Raw genomic sequence first — 248 nt, 5'->3', positions numbered from 1 at the left:
CTCCCGTCTGCAGCCAGGTCAGAGCTCTACATTCAGGGGCCACCCGCTGCCTGGCGCTCATCCAGGCTCTCTCGGCAGATGACTGGGAGACCTCGGAGACCCAGGCTTGGTGATGCGCAGCGGCAGGGCCTACACTTGAGTCTCTGCCCCCATGCTGCCTCTGACTCAGCTCTCCAAGCGCAGCCAAGGGGCAGCGGGGGGGAGAAGCAGTGCAGCACAGTGGGTACAAGCACAGAGGCAGCAGCAGG

The sequence above is a fragment of the Lipotes vexillifer genome, unplaced genomic scaffold (assembly GCF_000442215.2).
Source record: "Lipotes vexillifer unplaced genomic scaffold, Lipotes_vexillifer_v1.1 scaffold986, whole genome shotgun sequence".
In the NCBI taxonomy this organism is placed as follows: Eukaryota; Metazoa; Chordata; class Mammalia; order Artiodactyla; family Lipotidae; genus Lipotes; species Lipotes vexillifer.
The sequence above is the reverse complement of the archived record's forward strand: the minus strand, read 5'-3'. Positions refer to the sequence as shown.